Source organism: Monodon monoceros, unplaced genomic scaffold (genome assembly GCF_005190385.1).
Source record: "Monodon monoceros isolate NGI ecotype Baffin Bay Population unplaced genomic scaffold, NGI_Narwhal_1 Super_Scaffold_3, whole genome shotgun sequence".
Taxonomy (NCBI): domain Eukaryota; kingdom Metazoa; phylum Chordata; class Mammalia; order Artiodactyla; family Monodontidae; genus Monodon; species Monodon monoceros.
The window spans coordinates 99,868,668-99,886,648 of NW_021703780.1; the positions used below are offsets into that span (position 1 = coordinate 99,868,668).

General features: G+C 52.5%; 1 protein-coding gene across 4 annotated transcripts in view; it reads left to right on the forward strand.

Moving 5' to 3' along the window:
- Positions 1-160: 160 nt before the first annotated feature.
- Positions 161-17,981, forward strand: part of NUP210 (nucleoporin 210) — a 100,472-nt gene continuing 82,651 nt past the window's right edge. The window contains exons 1-3 of one of the 4 annotated variants that reach the window (XM_029242459.1): positions 161-560; positions 9,708-9,844; positions 11,614-11,745. The gene's annotated coding sequence lies outside the window, so the exon portion shown is untranslated. Of the gene's footprint in view, positions 561-7,508; positions 7,850-9,707; positions 9,845-10,585; positions 11,746-17,981 lie in introns of those variants that run through there. The other 3 variants (XM_029242462.1, XM_029242461.1, XM_029242460.1) reach the window with 3 other exon arrangements.

The following is a 17,981-nucleotide window of genomic DNA, read 5'->3' on the forward strand; positions in this document are numbered from 1 at the left end:
CCTGCGGCGCGTGGCCTTCGGGCCCGGCCGGCGCCAGGAGGCCGGGAGCCGCGCGCCCCCAGCAGGCCCGCGCAGCAGGTGCGCCGGCGCGCGCTCCCGGGTGCCGGCTTGGCGGCCGGGCGGCCACTGGCCTGGCGGCTGGTCGTGCGTGATCCGGCGGCGTGCGCGTGGGTCGCCCCTACTGCGCATGGCGGCGCCGAGGCCTCCGCGCGCTCTGGCGGCAGGGGGCCCGCCCGGGAGGTGATGCGGACGGGAGCCCTGCTGTCGGCGGGACTCGCGGAGGGCGTGCGGCGGACGCGGCGAAGGGCCAGCGAAGCCCTGCCCGCCCCGGGGCTTCCGGAGGGACTTCCTGCCGGAGGGAGAGGGTCGCACCGGCGCTGCTGGTCCTGGGATGCGCGTCCACGTGGTCGCACGCCTTTCTCGTCCAGGCTCCGGGAGAGGTGGTCAGGGCCCTGCAGAGAGACCTAGACTGGGGACGCCGCTTTCCGGAGTTTGGTGACCGGGACTCATCCCTGGCGCCGGACTGGTGTGGGAATTGGGCTTGTGGAGAAGTGGGGAAGGTGTGTGTGGGAGTCGAATCAGTCGTTCAGCGTCTTTGGGAGGAACGTAAACCTTTGATGAAAGGTCTTTCGGAGGAAGCCCTAGGTGTTTAACAGATGGTGCATCTGTTTTACAGATGAGAAATGCAAGGGAATGGTTGGTGGTTCACCCCAGGTTGCCCACAGAGCAGGGTTGCCTTGATCCCTAGCTTTCTGGGGGGACGCAGGAGTTCTGCACCTTTTATGGGGGATGTGATCTGGGAACCCCAGGAGCTAATGAAACTAGAGGTCCGCCCCACCTCACGGTAGCTGGGTGATGTGGTCCAGCCCTTCCATCCTTCAGATGGAGGAGCAGCAGCCTGAAGCGGCCTCGGGGCTCCACTCCGAGCAGGTTCATTCCTAGCAGGGTGCAGGCGGTGCTGGGTGTGACCAAGGCCCTACCACACCTCCCTGCCACCTTGCTGGAGATGAAAAGGAGGGGGTGATCCCCACGCGCTACACCCTTGCAACTCCCTTTGGTTCCCTGTTTCAAGGCTAGACAGTGTAACAGGGTGTGATCACAGTACAGAGAGTCCAACGTGTGTTAAGTCTGTTCGGATAGTCATCCGTGCACATCCGCGAGCCTGGTGCCGGAGCTCAGACTTTCTAGCTTATGTGCATTACTAGTACCTATTTGCGTTCTGAAGGTCACCTCCTGAAATAAGGACACGCCACATCAGACAAATGCATTTTGGGTTTAGTGCCTGCCTCCTCTGGAGGGTCGTATTTCTGGCTTGATATCACATCTCTTTAACTTTTCTTCATCCCTGTCCAGGGCCCTGTCTGGTGTGGGGAGATCACCTGTTAGTCCACACTTTGCAGGTGATCGTGCTCATTCTCTGGTTGAAGTTGTTCTCTTGATATGGGGGGCAAGAAAGAGGAAGCTGGCTATTAAAAACAGCTGGCTTCAAATGAATCCATTTCGGTGTATTTGTATGCTGCTTCCTCTGAGATTCTAGAGCTGTGTTTTTTGTTTCTAAAGTAACAACTTTTTTTCTTTTTCCTAACTGCATTTTCTTTTCTGAGAAGAGCTGGTGGATTTTAATTTACTTGTATAGTTTCTGAGGAGGAAGGGAAAAGAACATTCCTAATCACTGATGCATCAGAGGGATGCTAAGTATCTTATAACTTGTTTTGAATCTGATCCATAGCTTTTATTGCAAATGTGTAACTGCTTACCTTAAGTGTCTTGGAGGTGTTTGGTGGTTGTGATTTTCCCCTTAACTTCACAGGAAAAGCTTCTGTCAGTCAAGCATTGGAAATGTTTCCCTTATTTTTAGTGTGCGCTTCCTAGTTCAGTCAGGTATTGCTTTAGGTTTTGAGGAGTCCCCTCTGGAGTTTTAAGCGTGGGCCTAAAGGCAAGCTTTCTATCTGCATTCATCTACACCTGGGAGGAAAATAGCCTCTTCACCCAAGGGGTTCACTGTGGAGTCTGTGAGGTGAAGAACAGAGAAAGTGAAAACCTTCCTGGACCTTGGGGGAGTTTTTGCTCATCCTTGGACTTTTCGGCCAAGCTCCCACTTTACTGGAATCACTGCGTGTCTGAGCCCCAGGGGCTTTAAGTCTGCTTTTCCTGTTTCTTGATTTTACAGCATCAAATAATCAGGCAATTTTAAGGTCAGGGGAACTGTAGAGAGCATCAGGTTAAAACTGTTCACGTTTCAGTCGGAACCTCAGAGAGGGCAGTGCTCTGGGGGACGCGTATAAGTAGTGACGGTCTTGAGTTTGGGACCGTGCCCCCTGTTCCACCTCTTTCAGGGGTTTGCAGCCTCTGGCGAATTGGCCAGACCTGATTGAATCCCTCCAGTCACAACGAGGGATTGCTGGTTATGTGGCAAACTCCTGATTCTTTTTTGATATTTCATGTTATTGAAAGGGCTCCAAAGCATCTTTCATTAGCTTCTTTTTAAGGCATCCTTTATATAAATGACACGAGAGAGAAAGTTGGGAAAAGGGAGAAAAAGAGAAGTATCCCATAATCCTTTTTTTTTGGCCGAGTGGCATGTGGGATCTTAGTTCCCCAACCGGGGATCACACCCACGCCCCCTGCATTGGAAGCGCAGAATCTTGACCACCGGACCACCACGGAAGTCTCCCATAATCCTTTGACTGTAACACAGTCAGTCACCATTTTGTTTTCCTTTTGATCACTTATTCCACCCCCCCACCACCACCACAAACCTCAAACCTGGTATTCAGGTCACTTGGGAACTTCCTTCTCTACCAACCACCAGCAAGTGTTAAAGCCCAGCTGTTTTTCTGTGTTGCTTCATGATCTTAAGTTTTCAGTGCCTGAGCACCATGCTGCTGGGTAGATGTTCCATCCTGCTTCCGTGGGTGGTTTTCTTCCTGCTTCCGTGGGTGGTTTTCTTCCTGCTTCCCTTGTGGGTCCCCCCCCTCACCAGCCCAAGCCTGCTCTGCCCCTTGAGGTGGCTTCCGCCCTGCAGGCCCTGCCTCTGTCATGGGGGGCAGGGAAGGGTGGACCGGCCGGTGGGTGGAGGGAGGGCTGTGTCTTCCTCTGCCCCCACTCACTGCTTCTTTGCACAACCGTCACTTCTCCTTTTTCCACTGTAGCTTTCTGGCCTGACCCTCCCTGTCCCCGGGTTCCCCTGTCCCATTAGACACCCTCAAGATAAAAAATTCATTTCTGGTGCCAACATGTTGTTTCCATTTCTTCTTTTTAAAAAAAATTTGGTAACATATACATATCATAAAATTAACCATTTTTAAGTGTCCAGTTCAGTGGCATCAAGACATTCACACTGTTATATAACCATTACCACCATCTCCAGAACTTTTTCAGCTTCCCAAACTGAAACTCTGTCCCCATTAAATGCTAACCCCTCCCCGTCCCCCGGCCCCTACAACCACCTTCTGCTTTTCCTAATACCCTGTAATATCTGCCTGTTTCTTTTTTGGGGGTGACAGTGTCCCCCACCCCACCCCAAATGCAGTAACATTGTTTCGATTCTTGTTTGTTTTTATTGTTACCTCAGATGGATGGCAAATGGTATAGGCTTTCTATTTACACTAGTGATATAAAGTTTCCTTTTAAAGTATTGTTTCAGGACTTCCCTGGCGGGTCAGTGGTTAAGACGGGGCACTTCCACTGCAGGGGGCGCAGGTTCAATCCCGGGGAACCAAGATGCCACATGCCATGGGGCACGGCCAATAAATAAATAAATAAAGTACGTTTTCAATAAAGAAGAATCAATTTAAAAGAAAAATGTAAGGGACTTCCCTGGTGGTCCAGTGGTTAAGGCTTCACCTTCCAATGCAGGGGGTGCGGGTTTGATCCCTGGTCAGGGAGCTGGCATCCCACATGCCTCGCAGCCAAAAAACCCAAACGGAAAACAGAAAACAGCAGTATGGTAACAAATTCAGTAAAGACTTTAAAAAGGTCCACATAAAAAAAAAAAAAATCTTAAAAAAAATTAAAAAAACAAATAAAAGAAAAAAGTAAGAAAAAGATACGAAGGTTACTTGGATGTAACTGGATGGGGGGCCGGGAAGGGCGGAAGGTGCAGGTGTCCAGGCAGCTGCTCCGGTGGGTGGCCAGAGACCCAAGTCCAGAGGCAGGGACTTTGAATGTTGCAGGTGGGGATGACAGAGGGAACCAAATAGCAGAACCAGTTTTTCCTCTAATTCCTTTGCATACTTTGCATGTTATTCCCCACTCACCGGCAGAACCACATTCAAAACCAGGTCACAGACTCAGCTCAGTCCTGGGATGCACGGGAAGTGTGCCAGACCGTCTCATCAATGGCTGTTTTACCCAGGCTCAGTAGCATTTAAGGGAAGTTGATGACACATTAAGAAGCAGTATTAAGGCTGCATGTGGGGTAAGGGGTGATTGAGGAGATGGAGCCATTTTTCACTGAGGTCTGGCAGCCTGGGCCCTCCCATGGGCAGCCCCAGGTAGGTGGAGGCCATTAGCTCTGTTTTGAACAATCTGGGTGCATTCACCACAAGGGGGGAGGTGGTGTCTGGACCAGGAGTCTAGAGCCAGGCCCGACTGAGGTGTTTTCCAGGAATGTAACCCTGGGCAGGTTACTTCACATCCGTGCAGGGGTTTCCTTGTGTATCAAATGGGGGGTTTCAATAGGACTGTTGGGAGGCAAATAAAACACTTGTGATATGTTTTATTTCGAGCCTGACACATAGTAAGCACATAATAAATGACAATTTTTTTTTCTTTTTAAAAAAATATAGTACCAGTAGTTTGAACGAAATAAGGCCACAAGTCTTGAAGAATTCAGTCAGGGGATTTCATTTGTCTCAACTCTCCTGACTTTCCTGCATGTGACAGGAAACTCAAACCAAAATAGTTTAAATAAAGCAGGGATGTTGTTTTGGCAGAGTTTGTTTCAGGCTGCACACAGGGCTCAGTGATGTCAGCAGGGCCTGGTCTCGGGCCTCAGCCGGGTGCCCCCTGGGGTAGCAAGAGGACGGGGTCCAGCCCTGCAGCCCTTGTCAAGCCTTGCACGCTGGGTCTGAACACCTCCATCCAGGGGGATGAACAGCCAATCGGCCAGGCCCCAGCCACCTGCCTCCCAGGGTCCAAGGAGCATGGGTGCCCTGGAGCCTCATGGTCTGAGGGTGGAGGAGAGCAGCACCCCCAAAAAAGCTGGGTGCTGTTACTGAGGAGGGGGAATGGAGTCTGGGCAGCCAAAACCCAACACGGGTCCCCTGCAGGAATGACACCCACGTGTGCACATTTGCCTTGCTTCCTGTTTGCCCAGCTCTGTGTGTGTGTGTGTGTGTATGTGCGTGTGTGTGCGTGTGCGGGGGGGGGCAGTATATATACCCTGGGTTTGCTCACCTGGGGCCCTTGTCGGGAGCTGCTGTGATCTGAGAGGGGGTCCCGCTGGGATGTGGGTGAGCAATTCGAGAGGAGAGGAAGCAACATGCCCCCCAGAACTGAACCGCAGGCTCCCCACCTCCTGTGCAGGACTTGGGGAAGGGTTCTCAGGCATAGAGAGCCCTTGGTGCCTCTCAGTCCACTTAGGACATTTGGTAAAATTAAGTTTATAATGACAGACCTTCTCATAAAGAAAACTCCAGGGCTTCCGTGGTGGTGCAGTGGTTGAGAGTCTGCCTGCCGTTGCGGGGGACACGGGTTTGTGCCCCGGTCGGGGAAGATCCCACATGCCGCGGGGCGGCTGGGCCCGTGAGCCATGGCCGCTGAGCCTGCGCGTCCGGAGCCTGTGCTCCACAACGGGAGAGGCCACAGCGGTGAGAGGCCCGCGTACCGCAAAAAAAAAAAAAATAGAAAACTCCAAGCCCAGGTGGCCTCACTTGTAATTTCTATGAAACGTTTAAGGAGGAAATAGTACAAATCCTTCATAAACTCTTTCAGGAAAGGCAGGAAGAACAGTCATTTCCTAGCTCCTTTTTATGAGGCCAACGTTACACTGATTGCAAACCAGCCTCAAACGTTATAAGCAAAAGAAATTCACAGACGCAGAGTACAAAATTCCTTAACAAAATTGCAGCACATCAAATCCAGAAACATATAAAAAGGGTGTTGTATTATGACCAAGTGGAGTGGATCTCAGGAATGCAGGGCTGGTTTAACACAAACCAATCAGTGTAATTGCTTGATCAACAATAAACAATTAATTCCTGTATCAACAAAATGAAGAAGAAAAGCCATATAATGGTCTCAATAGGTGCAGAACATTCAACAGTCATTCATGATAGAAATTTGCAGCAAGTTCGGAGTAGAAGAGAATCCATAACCTGATAAGGGGCATCTACAAAAACTCGCACCAGAGTCTTATGCTGGGTTCTGTGAGGGCAAGAAATGAGCACGCACGGGTGCTGTCCTCACGCGCTGTCTCCGAGGGGGTCAGACAAGGAGAAGGATCACGCCAGCCATGGTCTCGGGGCCTTTGCACTCGCCCGTGCTTTTGCCCGAATGCCCTTCTCCTAGATATCCAGGGATCCTGTGTCTGCCCCTCCTCCTCACATGTCCCCTCTGAGGGAGGCTCCCTTCACCATCCAGTTGGAAACTACAGCCTTTCCCTTCCGTGCCTTCTATTTGTCCATAGCACTGTTGTCTGAGATCCCACCTTCACTCACTCATTTTGTCTATCCTTGTTCTCCTCCCACTAAAACGTAAACTCCGTGAAGGTGGGGATTAATGTGTATTTTGTACTTCGTTGTGTCCCCGGCACCTAGAACGGTGCCTGGAATACTGCACATCACCCAATGAATATGGATGCAATGAACGAATGGGTGCATTAGGGACCCCAAGGAGGACCAGCTGTGAGAGCTGAGTGGAGGTTGAGGAGGGTCAGGGATGGGTCCGTGGAAGAGTTACCATTTCCCATGAGCCCTCAAGCCCGGGCCGCACAAGAGCTGGTGGGAGGGATGCGAGAAGTGGAGGGTCAGCATCAGTGGAGGGATGCGGGGGAAGCTGGGGGAGGGAGAACTTTGGAGCAGAGGTTATATTCGAAGTCGGGAGCTTCAGGCTCTTGCCAGCAGTGAACCCTACTTCGGGCCTGAATCTTTGCCTGTGGCTCTGAGGATGTCTGCGGTTGGGGGTAGGGCCCCACCAGCAGGGATCAGGGTCAGGCTTCATTCAGGAAAGGGGATGGACAGGTCACACATGAACGATCACAATCTAGAAGGGCCCATGTTTTCTTACTTTCTTTAAAAAGCAAAGGTCTATGGTCAGAATCTCGCCAAACACCTCAGGGCCAGAAGCCCTTCATTTAGGCACCTCCTTCTGGTGCCTGAGTTGGAGAGCTTACTATGTGCGACGCCCTGCAGTAAGAGCTTTACATCTGTCATCCTATCTAATCCGCCCCAACCCTTTGCAGCAGGTACCACTTTTATTGCCATTGTACAGCTGAGGAAACAGGCACAGAGAATTGAGGTGGAATTGTTTGCTCAATGTCACACAGCTGGCGAGTGGCAGCACCCTGCTGCCCTAGGCGTTCACCTTCTCAACAGAGACTGAGGCCGTGTCACCATCACTGCCTGCGCCAGGGGCCTGGGGAGGCCCCTGAAGCTCCTCCTGTGGGCCTTAAGGCGAGTCCATGAGTGGGGAGGGTGGGCAGGCGTGCTGACCACCAGCTGAGATGCACAGAACGACCAGGTGGGCAAGCTGGAGCAGCTCTCATCCTTTCTGAGCAGCGGCCGTTCGTTTAAACTGGAGACAGAGGAAGGCTCTTCCGGCAGAAAAGCCATTGATCCCGGACCTGCTTCCTCGGCAGAACGTGATGCTGTGTCCAAGTGACCTGGCCTTCGGAGCCGGTTTCTGGGTGGGCCTCTCAGCTGTCAGCTCTGTGCAGACCCCGCCTTCTCTGAGCCCTGCTCCCTGGACCCGTCCTGCCGCCTGGGCCATGAGCCCAGAGCCCGCGAGGGTTAGGCTGAGGGAGCTGGTGCGGCCCACGTGCCTTCTCCCCCCTTCCCTCCGTGCCTCATGTGGGTCCTCCCCAGCCAGTGTGGGGACAGACTGGTTCTGAGAGCTCCAGCTATCAGTGTGAGAGGCCGCTCTGTCCTTGTTTTATAGAAACACTGGAGAATGGCAACTGATGGACAGACCCCGCCCCTCACAGCTGTCCTGGGAATGCCACTGTCAGAGTGCTGCCTTTTTAGTGTACCACGTATACGAAAACTTACTGTTTCCTTCAAAATGACTCCTTTTTTGAACATCGGACATCCTCTTCAGTATTAACATTTAGGAGCTCATAAGCTTGATACATTTGTTTTTCCTGAAACAATTAAAAATGAATGTGTAGTAATTAAATGACATAAAGAGTCAATTTAAAGATAGTTCATCAGTGCCTCACTGCTCTCTGGTGTTGTGTGCTCCGTACCCTGGGGAAAGCACTCGTGTGGTGGGAGGATTGTCTGATCTGGAGTCACACAGACCTGGCTGTGATCACTGGCCCTGCCACGCACAGCTGTGTGGCTTTGCGGAATTACTCAACCTCTCTGAGCCTCGGTTTGGTTTTCCCATATAGGCCTACTGGAGGGTTAAGTGATCTTATGGACAGAAGTATTTGGCTCTGGGCTTAACACATGGTAGATAGTTTCTTTCGTTATCTTCTTTGGCCTCCCTGTATTGGTCAGGGTTCTCCAGAGAAACAATATGTGTGTATGTTTGTGTGTGTGTGTGTGTGTGTGTATACACGCCTCTGAAGGCTTTCAGGCAGGAGGAACTCCCTCTCAGTTGCAGATGGGTCAGCCTTTTTGTTCTATTCAGGCCTCAACTGATTGGGTGAGGCCCACCGACACTGGGGAAGGCAATCTCCTTTACCCAGTCTGCTGGTTTAAATGTTAATCTCATCCCAGACACACCCAGAATAATGTCTGACCAGGTAGCTGGGCACCTCATGGCCTGGCCAGGTTGACACGTAAAATTAACCACCACACTCCCCCAGCACGCTTCTGTATTTTAATAACAGTCTCTGGGTGTCTCTGCGTTTGCCAGACATCTGCTTCTGCCTCTCATCCCCTCTCACGTCCGGCGCTCTCTGCCTGCCTCGGGGTGCAGGGTGATTAACCATCGCTTCTGTGAAGTATGACCCATCCTCCCTCCGTGGCGAAGGTGTTTACCTGCGCTTCCGCCCACCTTCCCTGTTACCTCGGCCCCGTGCGCTGGGCCTTGTGCCTGTTGCCAAGGTTCCCGTCGGTGAGCTCTGGGTTTGTAGGGCCTGTTGGGGATGGAGGTGACCATCTGGGAGGCTGCCGTGTGCCAGGTCCTGCCTAGAGGTCAGCAGGTACCTGGCCTCTCCTCCTCCCCAGGGACCGTAGGCGCTTTTCCCACCAATAGTTATTTCCAGTTCCTTGGCATAGTCCTGTCAGGTGACTGTTGAACATGGAGGTGTTTTCCAGTGTCCCGAGCAGTGACTCTCTGCCTGTGTGATATGTTCAGGGCTGGGGTGGGGGGGAGGTGGGGGGGAGGTCCTCGCCCTCAGGATGTCCTGCTCCTACTAGAGGGGCCTCGGCTGCCTGTCTCCACTGGGTTTGAAGCTGGTGGAGCCTGGCCTCTCTGTCCTGCGAGTCTGGGACAGATCGGCGGTGGGGGGGGGGGGGGGCTGCGGCTCTGGCTTCTGGTCCCAGCCCTGCCTCTCCGGTGGCTCCAGAGGGTGACTTCTCTTCTTCTCGCCGCAGGTCATCGACCCGGCCGGAGGTGGCCAGCATCGAGCCGCTGGGCCAGGACGAGCAGCAGTGCTCCCAGAAGGCAGTGGTGCAGGCCCGCCTGTCCCAGCCCGCCCGCCTCACAAGCATAATCTTCGCGGAAGACATCAGTAAGGCCTCCCAGTGTGCCGCGTGGCCCCTGGTGGGGATGGGGGCTGAGCGGCTGGAAACACCCCGCTGAGGCCTCGGGCCACAGGGACGGAAGAGCCCATGGCCATGCTTTCCCTTCTCTTGTTGGGTCTGAGGACGCCCATGGAGCTGGGGCGACACTGAGCAGGCAACATGAACCCTGGTCCCTCCTGCCACAACCTTGTCCTGCTTGCCCTCCCGTGGAGGCTGGCTTTCATTTCTAAGTTATTAGTTGTTACCAAAATAACTCTTAATGGGCGTTGATTCAAAATGAAGAAAGTTGTGCAATGTTTCACTTCCCCATATTTAATTTGCCATATTATGGTCGTAAGATGCTTAGAAAACAATGAATTTTCTGTCATGCTTTTCCCCCACCTAACATGGTATGAAAAGTTTCCCATTTTATTATAGAATTTTTTTTGTACATCTTTATTGGAGTATAATTGCTTTACAATGGTGTGTTAGTTTCTGCTTTATAACAAAGTGAATCAATTATACATATACATATGTTCCCATATCTCTTCCCTCTTGCGTCTCCCTCCCTCCCACCCTCCCTATCCCACCCCTCTAGGTGGTCACAAAGCACCGAGCTGATCTCCCTGTGCTCTGCGGCTGCTTCCCACTAGCTATCTACCTTACGTTTGGTAGTGTATATATGTCCATGCCACTCTCTCGCTTTGTCACAGCTTACCCTTCCCCCTCCCCATGTCCTCAAGTCCATTCTCTAGTAGGTCTGTGTCTTTATTCCCGTCTTACCCCTAGGTTCTTCATGACATTTTTTCCCCTTAAATTCCATATATATGTGTTAGCATAAGGTATTTGTCTTTCTCTCTCTGACTTACTTCACTCTGTATTTTTAATGGCTGAAGAATATTCTTAACCAGAGGTTGTGCTATAAGCATTCCCTTATATGAGGCATTCAGATTGTTTTCAGATGTTTGTTTCAGTGTCATATAGGAAAATAAATAGTTTCATTCGGGGAACAATTTTGGGTTCTTTCAGGTTATTTCCTGCCAAGGATAGATTCGCAGCTTTACTGGGTCACAGCCTATGAATATTTTTAAGGTTTTTGATAAATGGGGTTGAATGGCTTTCTCACATAGTTAAGGGTGTACAAGTAGTTATATGGTGCCTGGAGAATGGTCGGAATGATTTCGTGTCACAAGCTGTTATTTTTTACGTTAGAGGATTCTCCAGGTAATGCCGTTTATGTGTCTTATTGATGGAGCAAGTAAGAAATCCGTGTCGACGTGCACACTCTTTTTTTGTACTATAGTGTAGTCGATAGTCTTATGCAAAAGCTGCAGTGTAAACACAGACACACACAAACGCACAAATTCCGGGTGTAACTGCTAATCTCAGGGTAGGGACAGGCGTTCAGAACAGCATCGTCCTTTTGGAGGCTAACTCATCGTACCAGAACCCTTGTCGTTTAGCTCAGTGGTTACACTGAGCAAAACTAGGAATTCTAGGGAGAGTGTTTGCACGCAGCTTTAAACGCTGGCGCTCGCGGTGGAAAACTACAAGATGGGCAGTGAAAGTGTCTGGAAGGCCCTTACTTCCTGGACGTCCGTGCTGACTCTCGGGCCTCGTGGAGCTCCTGAGGGTCGACTCGGTTCTTCCAGCCCCGTTTTTTGGGGGGGATTGTTGGTTTCCCTTGTCTTTGCCGAAGAATAAGACCGCCCAACCTATGAGGCGCTGGAGGTGGGGTGGCCGCCCTCCGGCTGACCCCGTGTTCCCTCCCCTGCAGCCACCGGCCAGGTCCTGCGCTGCGACGCCATCGTGGACCTCATCCACGGCATTCAGATCGTCTCCACCACCCGCGAGCTCTACCTGGAGGACTCCCCGCTGGAGCTTAAGATCCAGGCCCTGGACTCGGAAGGTGAGGCCACTGGCCTGGCGGGCTCTGTTTCTTCCTCTCCTCGTGTGCGGCCCGCTCTCCCCCAAGGCGGGCTGCTCCGGCCAGGGGGGCAACGTGGAAGAGGTCAGGACCACCTCTAAGTGGATGCCAGGCCCACGGTGGCAGCGAGGCCACGGCCACTTCTCCACAGGGCCTGGAGGCCAGCTCCGTGCCTGTGCACAGCTGGGAGGGGCTCACGGGGTCACTGCTGTGAACAGCAGAGGCTCTGGGGTCTGGGGCTGGCTTCCTGATCCAGACTGCAGCCTACGCAGGCGCGCGTGCGCGTGTGTGTGTGTGTAAGAGAGCACGTCTATGCTGCCGGCCCCACGTACCATCCTTCACCTCATAGCAGAACATTGGCTTGTTCTGGGCTGGGATTCTTTGTGGAAGGTCTGTTCTGCTGGTTGGCAGACTATCTTGGCTGTAACCTGACCTCTTGGTCAAGGAGCAAAGGGAAAATTTGTAGGTTAAGGTTCTTGTTGGACAAAGTAGGTCAGGCAAAAGGCATCTTCCAGATGAAGGATCTTCTAAAACTTCACGTCCAAGCCAGGACTCACCTTGTCTTTGAAATCTTCCCTGACCACTCTAGCCCCCCTGCCCTGGCTTTTTCAAAACATTGTTATAGATCAGGGTTTCTCAGTCTAGGCAGGATTGACATTTGGGGTAGATAATTCTTTGTGGTGGGGACTACCCAGTACATTTTAGGGTGTTTGGCAGCATCCCTGGCCTCTATGCACTGGATGCCAGTAGCACCCACTGAGTTGTGACAACCAGAAATCTCTCCAGCCATCGCCAGATGTCCCTTGGGGGCAGAATCAGTGTTTCGAAGCATCTGTCCGAGCCTTCCTTCCGCTCTGTATTCATTCATCGGATAAGCTGCCCAGCTTCTCTGAACTCCCCTCTGATCTGTGAAGCTGACATAATGATGCTTACCTGGTCACGAGGACCTGGTGAGTGAGCGTGAAGGGTCAGCCCCGCCTGGTGTGTGGTGGGTGCTCAGTGCGCTGGGTGGCCATGGAGTGTGTTCTGCCTTCTGGGTCTGCCAGGTCCTGGGGTACTGCTGTGGTGGGGCGGGCGCACTGGGCCTCTGCCCCTAGCATCTCAGGCCAGGGGGTCCACGGGTAGATCAGGCCCCACATGCATCCCGGCAGGTGCGGTTTGTAATCACGTTGGGTGCAGAGTGTGAAGGGACCACTGGGTGGGGGAGCAACTCCAGGGGGCTTGGAGGTGGGGCGTGGAGGTCAGGGGTCAGAACAATTTCTTAGAAGGCAGGATGTTTGACTGAGCCTCGGAGGATGTGGGGTCTGCCAGGCGGGGACCCCATTTCATCCTTGAGACTGAAATTGGAGAGGCCAAGGGACACAGGATATAAAGGGGCCTTGTGTCAGGTGTGGGATTTGCACCTGGTCTTGAGGCAGAGGGCACCGAGGCGGAGTTTGTGCAGCGAGCTGATGGGAGCTCACCTGCCCGACGCGGTGGCGGGGGTCATATGCCGCTCACTGGAGCCAGGCGTCTCTGGGCGCCTCACCTGTCCTGACTCGTTTCACTTCCAGGAGCGGAGACTGAGAGAGAACACACAGTGCACATACAGACACACACAGACCAGGCACACACACATCCTAGTCCTTGGTTCGCAGCAGAGCCAGAATCTGAGCTCTGGCCTGGTTGGGTCCTGAGTTCCCTCTCAGCCAGGAGTCAGCACGTGTTTTCGGTGATGGGCTGGGTAATCGTTTTAGGCTTTGCCGGCCCGATCGTCTCTGCAGCAACCACTCAGTTGTGTCAGCGTGGCTCTAAAACAGCCACAGACAGTGTGCAATGAATGGGCGTAGCTGTTCTAATAAAATTTTATTCACAAGAACTGGTGGGCGCTAGATCTGGCCCAAGAGCCGTAGTGTGCCAACCCCTGCTCTTAACCTCTCTGGTCTATTTCCTGTCTTGTCACTTAAAAAATAAAGTTTTGTTTATTTAAAAAATTTTTATTTTATATTGGAGTATAGTTGATTTACAATGCTGTGTTAGTTTCAGGTGTACAGCAAAGTGGTTCAGTTATACATGTATCTATTCTTTCTCAAATTCTTGCCCCATATAGGTTATTAGAGAGTATTGAGCAGAATTCCCTGTGCTCTACAGTAGGTCCTTGTTGATTATCTATTTTATATATAGTAGTGTGTACATGTCATTCCCAAACTCCCAATCTATCCCTCCCCACGACCCAAGTTTTGTTTATTTTTATCGAGATTTATATACCATGAAATTTACCCATCTAAAGTGTACAGTTCAGTGGTTTATTTTAAAAGTATATTCACAAAGTTGTACAGCCGTCACCACTGTCTAATTTTAGAACATTTTCATCACTGCAGAATGCAACCCCACACCCATTAGCAGTCAGTTCTTGTGCTTTTCTCTTTCCGGCCCCTGGCAGCCACTCATCTACTCTCTGTGTGTATAGATTTGCCTCTTCTGGAGCTTTCATATGAATGAATCATACAGTGTGTGGTCTTTGGTGTCTGCCATCTTTCACTGAGCATGTTGTCAAGGTTCACCCATGTTGTGTCCTGTGGCGGTGCTTCGTTCCTTTTCACGGCTGAGTGATGTTCCGTTGTATGGATGGACCACATTTGTTTATCCGTCCGTCAGTTGGTGGACAGTTGGGTTGCTGCCCCCTTTGGGCTGTTGTGAGTAGTGCTGCTGTGAACATGGGTTCGAGTCTTTGTGTGGACATAGGCTTTCATTTCCCCTGGGTCTACACCCAGGAGTGGAATTGCTGAGTCAAAGGGCAACTCTATATGTACCTTTCTGAGGAACAGCCGGAGAGTGTTTCCACAGTGGCTGTGCTGTTTCACATCCCCACCAGTGATGCATGAGTGTTCCGGTTTCTCCAAATCCTCACCATCACTTGTTATGCTCCATCTTTTTTTTTTTTTTTTTTATAGTTTATTCATTTTTAAGTCACTTTGGTTTTTCCCCTTGGGCAGCTGGTGGATGTGTCAGGAATGGAAGGTGGCTGCCTGGCCTTCCTGTGTGGGACAGGTGCCCCGTGGCCCTAGGGGATCACGTTTCACAGTCCTCCCACTCCTAAGGTTTTGGTGGTGCATGTGGCCAGTTGCGGGGGGAACCCTGGCTCACCCAGGCCTGCATACACTGGCCTTTCAGGAAGAGCCCAGGTCAAGGCCCACCTTTGTGGCACCAGGTGGTTCACTCCCTGCCTCCCTGTTCACTGTGAGGGTGTCCCCACCCAGAAGCACTTGGACTAGTTCCTTAGAAATCCCCTCTTCCTTTGTCCTGAGCCTGTATCCTCCCTACTGGTCAGTCTCCTTTGTAAAGACAAACTGGACCTTCATAACCTTGGAGGGCCCCCCAGTCTCAGAAGGGATGTACCTTATCTAGGTTGGTGCCTGTTTGGTTTTTAACCTGCTTGTGGCTCAGCAAACATTGTTAGGTGCCCAGCCCTAAGTGTAGTCTTTTACCTCACGAGGGTGGATGGTAATTATACATTAGCCCATTGTACAGACAAGGAAGCTGAGGCCTAGAGAGCTTCAGTGACTCACCCAGGGTCATGCAGCTCGTGGGCGGCAGAGCAGGGGCTGGAACTCTTGTCCACTAGGCCACACTGCCTGTCTCCAGCTGCTGCATTTTTCCTGGGCACCGTGGTCTGCACCAGGGGCTGGGGTCTACTTTATTGGCCTGAGGCCATCTGCAGGGTTCCTGCCTCGAGTTAATGTTTTCAGAGTTCTCTCCCAGCCCGCATGTACCTGGTGCCCGGGCAGTGCTGGGCGGCTCCGGTCCCCCAAATGCCACGCCTCACCTCCCACTCAGAGCACCTTCCACTCACACTTCCGGATCTCTGCCTTCTGAAACCCAGGCCCTCTGGGCATCCCCTCTAATTTCTCCTCCAGGGCTCTCGCAAGGTGGAGTTTGTCCCTCCTTGAAATCCCTCAGTGATTCGCAAGCCCAGCCTTGGGGGCACGGGGCACTTTTTACTCGTTGTCAGGCTCCGCACTTGGGCAGAATTGGGATCACTTCATTCTTTGTTTGACACTGGACTTTGGGCCCAGCGGGCATCCAGCAAATGTTTGTTAAGTTGAATTGCTTAGTGTTTTCCGGCTGCCCTCCTGGGACCAGGACAGGGGGTGCAGCCTCCGGAGACTGGGCCCTGGGATTTCCTTGTTAATGTGAGCACTTGGCACATAGTAGGTCTATTATTTTATATTGGAGTATAGTTGATTAACAATGTTGTGTTAGTTTCAGGAGTACATAATAGCTGCTTTTCAAAGAGACACGGCAAAACTCTAGGCAGAAGCTTCTTGAACCGCCCCTACCTCCAAGCCTGCAAATTCCTGCTGAATGTGTGGGTGGGTCTTGGAGCCTGTTTTGCTGGAAGGTGCCCTTGCCCACTGTCCACTCTGGGAAGTTGTAGTCAGGTCACGTGCCATCTCCTGTGGTTTTATTTTGTCACCCAGACGTCAGGGCCAGCTTCACACAGGCTCTCGTGCTACAAAGGTCCCCAGGCTTGGTTTAATGCTCCACTGTTGCTGTCTTGAAATTTTAATAAATTTATTTTTGTACTCGTGTTTTGTGAGTGGGGTCTGATGGGACTTGGAGCCTCAGTGATTTTGAGATCCTCCTTCCCTGCCACCTCCCTGCCTCCTGGGCTGGGTTCCTGGCCACCTGTGCCCTGTCCCCTGGTGTCCTGGGTCCTGCCTGTCCTCTCCCTCCCCAGCCTTGTCCTGTGACTACGGCCACCTTCCATCCCCAGCGGGGGCCTGGGATAGGCGTGTGTCCCCAGGGTATGCGGGGTGGAGCGTGGCAGAGGCCATCCCTGTCCCAGGGCACGTCCGTTCTAGAGGCTGCATTTTGGCCGGAGTGAGCCTCTCACCCACCCTCATCTGGTTTCCTAGCATATCCATACACAGGCTACCGGGGCTTAGCGTGGGGATCAGCAGAGCGGGAAGGAGAGATGCCTGACTCAGTTTCCACAGAGCCTGCTCAGCTAGGACACTGTGTTGGTCCAGTGGCTGGCAGGAGGGGACCCCTGTAACTGGCACATCCATGTGTACCCCAAATTGCAGGGCAGGGCCTCTGGGTACCTCTAAGGGTCTGCACTCACCCTAGAGTGTCCCTACCCGCCCAAGGGAGCACCCCCTCAGCCAGCCCCGTGCCTGGGACTTTCTCTGTCTCCTTCCAACTCTCCCAAGTCTGACTTGCCTCCTTCTGGTGCTTTCCCTGCCTTTGGAATGAGGAGCCCCAAGTTTTCATTTGCATACAGCCCTGCAAATTAGGCAGCTGGTCCTGCATGCGCACCTGCCCATGTGGGTGAAACTTCTGGAAGCCCCAGGATGCTTTCTGCTCCAGGAATGATCCCACATTCATCCCTCCCCTCACACCTGAACATGACAGAGATGCGGGGATTCTGACTCTGAAAAACAGAGCTCCAAGGGTAACCACTGAAATGGATGAACACAGGGTTTCCTGTCTCCATTTTCCAGGTTAAGAGACCCAAGGAGGCCTCCCCCAGCCTCGGTCTTCTCGTCCTCAGAAGGCCGTGCTGAACCGTACTTGCCCCTGAGCTGGCTGGCACCCCCCAGGCACCTCGCTGGGGGCACTTTCTCCTGTCGATCTCAAGAGCCCTGAGACGTCAGAGGTGGGGTGGGGCCTGACTCTAAATGCTCTGTGCTTTGCAGTGAAGAAAGAGCTTTCCTGGGCCCCAGATGCTCTGTTTTGGGGGCTGGCCAGACAGGAATGGAGATGATGGAGATGGAGTGGGTGTGGGTGGTAGGGTGTGGTGTGGGGAGTGGGACAGACCAGCTGGAGAGGCTGAGCCAGCCTCTCATCACCAGAGGAAGCAGGGCCCAGGCAGCGGGGTCTTCAGACTTTTGAACTTGCAAGTTGGATATACAGTATACTGCATTTCTTAATTTGAAATGATGGGAGCCAATTAAAAAATGTAAAATCAACCTCACCTGGGGAAAAAGCAAACCATAGTTCCCAGCAGATCAGGCCTTTGAGCCCCCAGTTTTCATCCCCCGCCCTGTTCCCGGGTGTCTGCGTAGAACCAGGTCTTGCAGTTACCGTGACAAGGTGTTTACGGAGGGCTTCAGACCCTCCCTGAGTCCTGCTCCTCCGGCAGCGGTCGCCCAGTCACGTGCCAGGCTCCGCGTGTTCTGGCGTCTGGTCCAAGGCACGCGGACGGCAGCCAGGGCTTCAGAGCCGAGGCCGGC